Genomic DNA, 10,658 nt, shown 5'->3' with positions numbered 1-10,658 from the left:
GGGAGGTCTGGCAATCACCTAGCCGGGCGTCGGTGTTGCCATACCGCCCACACTTATCATATACCTCTCAAAGGGTGTATATCATCATTTTATAAAGAAATGGGCTTCCTCTACTCGCAAAGTTATATTTCAAGTTGAAAAACGCGATTTATAAGCATTTATACGTAAATATGATAATATTGTTAGCGTTTACTACACCCCCGAGGCAGTAGTTATTTAACAACATATTTAGAGTCACACAGAGCGCGGTAAAGCTTTGTAAATCCGCATGCTAACCCGTGACGTCATCGATTAGTTGGTAGTTATTACCGCGCGAGATTTGTGAATCTCAATGTTCTCAAAACTACGAACTAAGCTTTTGTGAATTCGGGCCCAGGAGCGAAGCAGTACATACAATCCCCCACCGTAGCTATGATATAAATTACTTTCTCCCAAACCCTCCGTGACCCCTCGAGAAACCTCAAACGACCCCCGAAGGGGTCACAACCCCAGGTTAAGAACCGCTCCTCTAGTGTGTGTCTGTGTGTAGTACGGCGACTATGGGCCGCTTTCACAATCGTTTTGTTTGTTTTCATCGTTACCAATGGCTGTTATCGCCGCTATAGTATTTCCATGTAAAACTGGCCTTTGGGGTAGTGGCGGCTGCGGGGTTAGCCTAGCCCCGCACCTTGCCACACACTCTCAACACCTCTCGCTTCTTCTGCAACCGCCACTACCCCATAGGCCAGTTTCACGTGGAAAACTATAGCGTCGATCGCCGCCATTGGTAACGATCAAAACAAACAAAGTGACTGTGAAAGCGGCCCCATGCCTGATGAACGAGCCTCCCATAACCCACCCAGCGGGGTACCTCTTTGGCCGACTCGGTAGGGAGTGGCTCTCTCGTCACGCTGGTCGTGGGTTCAATCCCAGCCCAGGCAGCCGGCGAATACCCTCTCCTAGTCTTGATTAATTTCTCGTGTGTTGTTTCGATACACGCAGAGGTTGTGTAGGAAAATAGAGAAAAAGAGAATATGAAGCTACGGGGCATGACATGTGTCCGTACATACTACCTCTCTCACTCTTAAACAATTACAACTGAGCTGTGGTGGCGATCTAGATCTCTATTTAATACTCACCGTGCTGAGTTTCCTCGAGGACAAGATGGTGTCCCGCACACGCCGCTTGCTACGCCACGACGACTGACTGCTTTATTTATTTATTTATTTATTTATTTATTTTTATTTTTTCAGCGTGACGGCGGCTGCGGCGGCTGGCAGGGCCGCTGTTGCCACGCGCGGAATTATTAAACATTCAAATTTTGAAGGGCACGAGATTTATCTCGTGCCCTTTTCGTCACCCTTTTCGTCACCATGAAAGAAAAAATATATTATATCACTGAATACTGTTAATCATGTACACCACTTTTGAGGCACTGCAAGTGAGTTAATTCATGCATTTAATGAATTTGTGTACCTACGTGTCTGAATGGGTACATAAATCATTATGAGTCCACTGAATCGATGGCTTATAATAGCAACATAATGTGTTTTCAACTAATATGTTTGAAATTGTTTTCTCTATTGGACCAAGCAGCTACCTGGAAATGACGTTGTGTAAACGTCACGCAAACGTCAGAGTTTGGTCAGAAAATCACAACGCAATTATTACGTGCTGATGACGTAACTTTTAGACGGACGAAGATACAACCTAAACACAACGTTGTGTAAACGTTTCCTGTTTGCTGGGTGGTCACCAATCCCTTACAAAACACCTTTATATGCTCTATATTAATATGAAGACTGAAACACACTCCCTTAGGTTAATATGTTTTGAGAGGCGCCCACCAGGTTAGGCTAGGATAGGTTTACTCACCTGGTGGGCTTCCCGACCCCACAATCCACATGATGAGGAGGGGGCTCTGCAGATGCGCCAGCTCTCAATATATAATTACTTATAAAAAAACAAGTACTAATGAAAGAGCTGGATAGTGCATCATATGCAGTCAACTTTATTAGATGAAGAGCTATAGTCCATTTAGTGATATTCTAAAAGCTTGTCCCCAAGATGATGAGCTAGTGCTGATTTAAATAGAGACAGAGACTGCCGCAGGATCACATACACATATAGGAGGGCAGGATTGCTAGCCTTCCGCTCCTGCTGGGAAGATGAGGCCGTTTTCCCCTAGGTTGCGACAGACTATCTGGTCGCCGTCCCTTACCAAGGGGCGCTGCTCCCCTTGGTTTTCCTGGTCCTCTCCTGGCAATGGAAGTGGGCTGGCAGGGAATTTTCCCCCTTCCCTTATCCTTCGCCATGATGCTGCCACCTAAACTATGTAAGAGGGTGTTCAGTTGGTTAGCATCGCTTACATTTTCAACTCGCCTCGTCGCTTTAGCTAGGACTGCCACAGTATCCTTGTTGCCATAGTTCTTGAGTGCTTTGTCTATAGCAGCCATAAATACTGCCGTGTCAAGGACCTGCTGTGGATCAGCACCACCACCATCATCATCATTCGTCACCCACTATATCCTCCCTTTCATCTCACATTTCCACTTCTAACAACAATAAAGTATTATTTAATTAGGAGTTCCTAATATGTAGAAGACAAGGGAAAAGGAATGAGAAGAGATAGGCAGATGGGGAAGTTATTATAATAGATACATGCTGAAAACTTGATTGATTGATTGTTTTATTAGAAATAATATTTATTATTTTATTAAGATATCCCTAATATGTAGAAAAAAGGGAAAAGGAAAAGAAACAAAGTCATTCTCCATTTCCATTTCTATGTATAGTATTAAATCTTAAAAATAGTAAGGATAATAGTAAAATAAAAGTCACGCACACAATGGCATTAAAAATGGTAAGGATAATAATAAAATGCAATGGCGTAGTTACCCATCAATTCTGGCCTGGCCAGACCTCCCCCAGCACATACGCGCTCACCGCGCGTGCTGATTGGTCCTAATTTCTCCTTATGCTGAACCATAAGAGACTTGGGAAATATGCCACCCGTCCGCCAGTTTCAAATAGATTGACTATACTACTACTACTACTACTACTACTACTACTACAGGTTCCGCTTTAGCGTGCGGTCTACCCGGCCATTCACACTTCAGCGTGCGGGCTACCACCATATTTATACAATTCATTGTGCAGTCTGCCTCAACCAAAGGAACTTTACACTGCACAATGATAATAAAGTAAGTTGAATAGTGCTGAATAATGTTTTATAATTATCCAGAAGACTGTTTACTCGTTAAAATGCAACTGTTGTTCCTTCGTCAAAATGACACGCCTTTAGAAATATTTTACCAGCATTGCAGTTATACTTATAGCAGAATGAGTTATGTCGATGTTTTCGGTGATGTAAGGAGGATAGTGATGTGGGTGTTCGTTGATTGTCCTTTTATATAGACCGGCCAGGAGCACTCGGTGACAAAACAACACAAGCTGAGGTCTCCGGAAACAGGTCAGGTCATTACATAGCTTCGACTACAGTGACTGAACAGGCCATTACTCAGGTCAGGAGCACTCAGGTAACAATGCAAAATATAAGGTCTCGGGAGGCAAGTCACGTCATTATGTAACTTAGGGCCGCTTTCACAGTCACTTAGTTTGTTTTGATCGTTACCAGTGGCGGCGATCGACGCTATAGTTTTCCACGTGAAACTGGCCTATGGGGTAGCGGCGGCTGCAGAGGAAGCGAAAGGTGTTGAGAGGGTGTGGCAAGGTGCGGTCCTAGGCTAACCCCGCAGCCGCCATTACCCCATCGGCCAGTTTTACGTGGAAATACTATGGCGGCGATGACAGCCATTGGTAACGATCAAAACAAACAAAACGACTGTGAAAGCGGCCCTTAGACTACAGATACTGGCCTACACTACATACGCTGCAGTAGAATGCACGCTGAAGTAGCATCCTTTTACTACCAGGGATTAAATGATCTTGATTGTTAAATGAGAGAGAGAGAGAGAGAGAGAGAGAGAGAGAGAGAGATTTACATAGAAAATCAGACCACACAGACCCAATGGTCAAGGCTACTAACGGTTTCAGGGGCCGTGTTCCCCTGTTTTTCGCAAATAAAACTTTAACAAAGCGTCGGACAAGGATGTTATTTTGGCAGTGGATGTTTGAGACCCTGACCTAATGGGCAAAAATATGATTTCGTGTCACATGTGGATAATGAAGCACTTATAAGGGTAAATTAAGGGAAAACTTGGTTAAAAATTAAAAGCACGTACTGTGAGCGAGGCTAGCCCCGCCCCGCTCATCTTCTCGTAACGTCGATGTGACGTTTAGCTCTGACGTATGAGTAAAGATGGCGTCACACTGGACCCAAATCTGGCGAGCACGAGCTCTTGCTGGCAGCTTTTGCTCGCGAGCAAGTCATTGTTGTCGTCACACTGACGAGGGGCGAGCGACGAGCAACATTGTAAACAAAGCCTCAACCATGGTGCCTATTACACCTACGCTTCGCATTACGGCTAAGTGTGCAGCTGTGACGGCATTACTTGCTGTTATTCAACGAGCTCAGAAGAAGAAAAGACGAGTCTGGGTTCGGTCATGGCTGAAGGGAAGGGAGGGAGACCCATGATGTGTACATCATAACATCATAACTTTCTTCAGCGTAGACTTACAGAAATCTGGATGGCTGTGGTCCCATAACTCGGGATGGTCCCTGACTCTTGCTATCAAAGAGTGTACAATGAAGGAGGACAAATGAACTTTTGAACGAGGAGACGTGGCCATGGCGAGTGTTTATATCAGCTGGCCTGGGCGGTCTTGGTCTTGGTCTTGGAAATCAAAATAAAATCCAACACTACTTTTCTCAACATTATAAAATATTACAAACACCGTCAAACATAAAAGGAGTATGTGAATAAGTTTTCTAATATCATGGGTATATGGATTCAATACACTAGGTAATATATATTATTCACATATCGGTGCACGAAAGAGCTCATTTGACTGCCTGCTTGCGGCTCGCCGAGCTGCTCCCCGTCCAAGCGGCGAGTTAACGCAGGAGCAAAAGCTCGGGAGCAAGCCATCCCTCCAGCAAAAGCTGCCAGCAAAAGCTCGTGCTCGCCAGATCTGGTCCAGTGTGACGCCACCTTAATCATCCATCCAACCAGCAATTATGTCTTACTGCTTCACACACACACACACACACACACACACACACACATACACACACCGTAGCAATATTTAATCTACTGTAAATATAGATGTTCCTTATATGGACTATCAGTTGGGAAGAAACAGTTTAACTCGAAGGAAATTACTTATCCATTACATGGAAAATGTGACTATTGGTAGTACATGCTGCATGTATGTAGGCGAGCAGTAGTTTCTGGTTTCATCCCTTGTTGGTTCACCAACCTCCCCCATACCCAACCTTTCCTTCCTCATACAATCATCCCCACCCAACTACCCAACAACACCTTTGTCGTTGGCGGGGCTAGCCTCGCTCACAGTGCCTTTAACTTTTAGCCAAGTTTACCCTAAATTTACTCTTATAAGTGCTTCATTATCCACATGTCACACCAAATCATATTTTTGCCCATTAGGTCGGGGTCTCAAACATTCACTGCCAAAATAACATCCTTGTCCGACGCTTTGTTAAAGTTTTATTTGCGAAAAACAGGGGAACACGGCCCCTGAAACATTTAGTAGGTGTCCTTAAACCTAGGTGATTCTACATTAATCAGATGGCTCCAAAACGATGCATCTCTCTAGTGAATATTAAGTTGAAGGAAGTGACGGTCGAGCTTGTTTTTAAAGGAGTCAATCGTGTTACATTGGCCCACTGAAGGTGGGAGCTTATTCCATTCTCGCACTACAACGTTGGTGAAGAAAAATTTGGTGCAGTCTGAATTTACTTGGCTACATTTGAGATTTACGCCATTGTTCCTCGTACGCAAAGTGTCATCGATCATAAATAATGTTGATCTGTCTACATTCGTGAAACCATTAAGTATTTTAAAACATTCCATCAGTTTTCCTCGGAGGCGACGTTTCTCAAGAGAGAACATGTTACGGGTGGCTAGCCTTTCTTCGTAGGATTTGTTGCGCAAGGAAGGGATAATTTTTGTTGCCCGACGCTAAACACCTTCTAATTTAGCAATGCAATTTGCATGGTGGGGAGACCAAAACTGTACCGCATATTCCAAGTGAGGTCTGACTAAACTATTGAAGAGCGGAAGTATTACATCTTTATTCTTGAATAAAAAGTTTCTTTTAATGAAGCCCAACATTCTGTTCGCTTTATTTGCTGCATCGATGCATTGCTGTGAGAATTTGAGGTTTGACGCGATTTTGACACCCAAGTCCTTAACGCAGGGGGAAAGTCATTTTTATGGTCGTGTTCGGACATTTTGATCTCCTGTGGGCGTAATTTTTCGTCTAGACTAATGATTATTTTATAGTTTAAACACTAGAATGTGAGATACCCCTGATATAGTTTTCATAAAAATTGATTTTTTTTTTTTTTTTAAGTTTTACACATGCTCAAAAAATTCTTATTCATGGAAAACTATTCAAAGTAAAGGAATATCCTTTATATGAGATTTAAATGACACCCAAAGGAACAATACTATATATTATCATTTGTATATTGCAAATAAAAAGTGCACAAAACAAAATCAATTCAAGCGGTATTTTTTCTCTGTAAAAACTACCGAAAAAAAAATCACAGATCCTACAAACTTCGACATTAACGAATCTTAATATGTAGTTTTGTAGATAATTCTTTTCTGATTATTATGCTGCAAAAAAATTAAAAATTGTCCAAATACAAGTCGAGATAAATAATTATTTACATAAAAATTTTCATTTTGAGAAAAACGCACTTTTATGTTTAGGTGACAGTGATGTTTTCTAGCACAACACAACTATGTCTCTTTCCTTATCTTACTCTTCTGATAATGTTCAAGAGGCCAGATTTCCAAGGAAGCTCTTTCAGGTCATCTCAGGTCACTTCTATGGGGAGGGTGTGCTCACAATTGATTTTCCTTGAAGTAGTAGGTCCCCTTTTGTCTCTTATAATACATGTAGGAATGCACAATGTATTCTAAAAGACAAAATATTACTCCCTCAGAGAGGAGGGTATCACTGGGCGCCACCCAACTCATTCATTGTCGCCAGGTTTATGCATCAAAGCCACCTGGCTGATAATCTGCAGACTCGCGGCTTTTTCTTTCATTTCTCTTCTTTTTTTGGTTGGTGTGAAGAAATCCTGGCTTTATCCATTTGTTTTCTTGTTATTGTTGCCTCAGGAGTTGAAGGGAAGCCTATATAGGCAATGTATCTATTTGCCTCATATCCCAAGTTGTGCTCAAGTATTATAAGCTGAGACATAAATCTTACCCTTTTTAGGCCAGCAAACTTTGCTTTATTTTGATGTAGCCACAGCTTTCCGCTTCCCCATAATGTCTGAAAATCCACTGGAAGACGGTATAAGCAGGCCAAGGGGAAATGCACGTGTGAGGGTGGAGCGTGTGTACCCTCCCGTGCCACAAAATCAATACTCTGCCTTCCCGCTACTCACTCACTCTTCTCGCGTGGAGATGTGGAGAGACTATCATACAGTACCATAATTACATATAATCACGAAAAAAATTGGAAAAAGAGGATGCAAATAGAAGATACACAAAGAGAAGTGACAGTATATATGTTTAAATCCCCTGTGCGTAGGGTAGTAGGTATTTAATTAAAGGCCACCATGATGCTCTAACGCTTGGCAGTGCGGCGCAGTACCTCCACACGAGCCGTGCAAGTTCATATGGAAATTTTCAAAAAAAAAATTTTTTCAACCGTAAAAATGACTTTCCACCTTAACGCATTGAACGCTTTCGAGTTTAACGCCGCGCATTTCGTAATCGAACTTCTTATTCCATGTTCCAACTTGAAGGACCTGGCACTTGTCTACGTTAAAGGGCATCTCCCATCTATCCGACCAAGCTGAAATTTTGTGCAAATCCTCTTGGAGGCTTTGCCTGTCTTCATCAGTGTGAACCAAGTTGCCAATCTTTGTGTCGTCTGCAAATTTACTAATGCGATTATTGAGTCCAACATCCACATCGTTGATGTAAATAATGAAGAGCACTGGGCCAAGAACCGAGCCCTGAGGGACACCACTAGTGACCGGCGCCCACTCTGAGTTAAATCCGTCAATCACCACTCTTTGTTGTCTGTTGCTCAACCAATTCGCGATCCATTGGTGTACTTGACCGCCAATACCTATTTGCTTTAATTTGTAAAGTAATTTATGATGTGGGACTTTATCAAACGGTTTCTTGAAATCAAGATAGACTACGTCCAGGGATTTGGTTACGTCATAAACTGTGAAAAGGTCGTTATAAAAGGTCAATAGGTTTGATAGGCAGGATCTTTTGTTACGTAAGCCACGTTGTGAGTCCCCAATTAATGAGTGGCTTTCAAGATAACTCACAATTTTGTCTCTAATTATGCTCTCAAGTAGCTTACTTACAACCGAAGCTAGACTAATGGGCCTGTAATTACCTGGTAATTTTTTCTCCTTTCTTAAAAATCGGTGTCACGTTAGCCTTTTTCCAATCAGAAGGGACGATGCCTTGTCGCAAGGACATATTGAATACGGTTGTGATGGAGGAGAGTATTTCGCTCTTTGTTTCTTTGAGCAGTGTAGGATATACTTTGTCAGGTACAGGAATTTATTTTATTTTTTTTTTTTTTTTACAACAAAGGAGGCAGCTCAAGGGCACAAAAAAAAAAAAACAATAAAAAAAAATCCCGCTAATTGCTGCTCCCATAAAAGAATCAGAAGAGGCGGCCAGAAGCAAGGTCAAACTCGGGAGGAGAGGTGTCCTGATACCCTCCTCTTGAAAGAGTTCAAGTCGTAGGCAGGAGAAAATACAGATGAAGGAAGATTGTTCCAGAGTTTACCAGCGTGAGGGATGAAAGAGTGAAGATGCTGGTTAACTCTTGCATAAGGGGTTTGGACAGTATAGGGATGAGCATGAGTAGAAAGTCGTGTGCAGCGGGGCCGCGGGAGGGGGGGAGGCATGCAGTTAGCAAGTTCAGAAGAGCAGTCAGCGTGAAAATATTGATAGAAGATAGAGAGAGGCAACATCGCGGCGGAATTTAAGAGGTAGAAGACTATCAGTAGGAGGAGGAGAGCTGATGAGACGAAGAGCCTTAGCCTCCACTCTGTCCAGAAGAGCTGTGCGGGTGGAGCCCCCCCACACGTGAGATGCATACTCCATACGAGGACGGACAAGGCTCCTGTATATGGATAGCAACTGCGTGGGGGAGAAGAACTGGCGGAGACGATACAGAACGCCCAACCTCGAGGAAGCTGATTTAGCGAGAGAGGAGATATGAAGTTTCCAGTTGAGATTTTGAGTTAAAGATAGACCAAGGATGTTTAGTGTTGAAGGAGGTGACAGCTGAGTGTTGTCGAAGAATAGGGGATAGGTGTTTGGAAGATTGTGTCGAGTTGATAGGTGGAGAAATTAAGTTTTTGAGGCATTGAATGACACAAGGTTCCTTCTACCCCAATCGGAAATGATAGCAAGGTCTGAGGTTAAGCGTTCTGCAGCCTCCAGTCTGGAGTTGTGTACTTCTTGTTGAGAGGGTCTTCTACTGAAAGAAGTTGAATAATGCAGAGTGGAGTCGTCGGCGTATGAGTGGACAAGACAGTTTGTTATGGAAAGAAGATCATTGATGAATAACAGGAAGAGAGTGGGTGATAGGACAGAGCCCTGTGGAATGCCACTGTTGATAGGTTTAGGGGAAGAGCAGTGACTGTCTACCACCGCAGAGATAGAATGGCAATTAAGTGATTGGAGGGCTTTAAGGACTTCATCGGTTGTTATTTCAAAGTTAGGCAATGCATGCTCGGGATTTACATTAGTACTGGTGTTGGTGGTAGTGGTGGGAGGACTGTTAGTATTAAACACCGAGGAAAAGTAATTGTTTAAGAGGTTTGCAACGTGTTGGCTGTCAGTCACTAGTGCACCGTCGCTGTTTGTTAAGGGTCCAATTCCACTTCTGACCACCTTTCTTTTGTTTATGTAACTGAAGAAGGATTTCGGATTATTTTTACAGTTGGCCGCAATAGTTTCTTCATATCTACGCTTTGCCTGACATACTAATCTTTTTACTCGTCGCCTGGCATCATGATAAAGTCTAATGTTTTCGGGCGTGCTTTGTTCTTTCTTTAACTTGTAAAACAATTTTCTCTCCTTGTCTGTGTGTTTAATTTCGCTATTAAACCAAGGTGGGCTTTTATTAGTGTTACTTCGCTTCTCACACAAAGGGACGAATGTGTTCTGCTGAGTGAGTAAATGATTTTTAAAGCTTAGCCAGGCGTCCTCTACATTACCGTCATCTGATAGTTGCATTTCTATTAGTTTTCGTCGGATTTCTATGAAGTTAGCTCTTTTGAAATTGGGCACCCTTACCTTATTTTCAGTCACTGATGTTTGAGCTCTAATGTCGACGCACACTAATCTATGATCGCAAGAACCAAGGTGTTCCCCTACCGTGACATTACTGACTAGGTCATCTTGGGTCGTTATAACAAAGTCTAGCATGTTATTTTGTCTAGTTGGTTCAGAAACCATTTGGCTTAGATAATTTTCTTCTAAAAATTTGATCATTCTATGTGACTCGCCTTCTGTACCTGACAGTGTCAC

The sequence above is a fragment of the Eriocheir sinensis genome, chromosome 49 (assembly GCF_024679095.1).
Source record: "Eriocheir sinensis breed Jianghai 21 chromosome 49, ASM2467909v1, whole genome shotgun sequence".
In the NCBI taxonomy this organism is placed as follows: domain Eukaryota; kingdom Metazoa; phylum Arthropoda; class Malacostraca; order Decapoda; family Varunidae; genus Eriocheir; species Eriocheir sinensis.
This window is presented reverse-complemented; position numbering follows the sequence as displayed.